This window comes from Mandrillus leucophaeus, unplaced genomic scaffold (assembly GCF_000951045.1).
Source record: "Mandrillus leucophaeus isolate KB7577 unplaced genomic scaffold, Mleu.le_1.0 Scaffold71, whole genome shotgun sequence".
In the NCBI taxonomy this organism is placed as follows: Eukaryota; Metazoa; Chordata; class Mammalia; order Primates; family Cercopithecidae; genus Mandrillus; species Mandrillus leucophaeus.
In genome coordinates this window covers 1586562-1587095 of record NW_012107697.1, presented here as the reverse complement: position 1 = coordinate 1587095, position 534 = coordinate 1586562, and positions in this window count along the sequence as shown.

Genomic DNA, 534 nt, shown 5'->3' with positions numbered 1-534 from the left:
AAAAAAAAAAAAAAAAAAAGAAATAATGTGTAGCACAATCCCATTTTTGACTTAGAAAATGGGGTCTTGACACATACTTAGAAAAAAACCTGAAACAAGTGCCAAAACACAGATGTTATATAAGGACTACAAAGGTATTATAAAATAGATATGATTAAAATGTCTAGATGCATGTCAGGAATTAAAAGCATAAGAAAAGAATAAAACACTATGACTGGGTACCATGGTTTGAATGTTGTCCCCTCTGCAATTTATGTTGAAACTTCATTCCCACTGTGTCAGTATTAAGATGTGAGGCCTGGCTGGGCACAGTGGGTTCACGCCTGTAATCCCAGCACTTTGGGAGGCTGAGGTGGGTGGATCACGAGGTCAAGAGATCGAGACCAACCTGGCCAACATGGTGAAACCACAACCACATCTCTACTAAAAATACAAAAATTAGCTGAGGGTGGTGGTGGGCACCTGTAGTCCCAGCTATTCGGGAGGCTGATGCAGGAGAATCACTTGAACCCAGGAGGTGGGGATTGCAGTGAG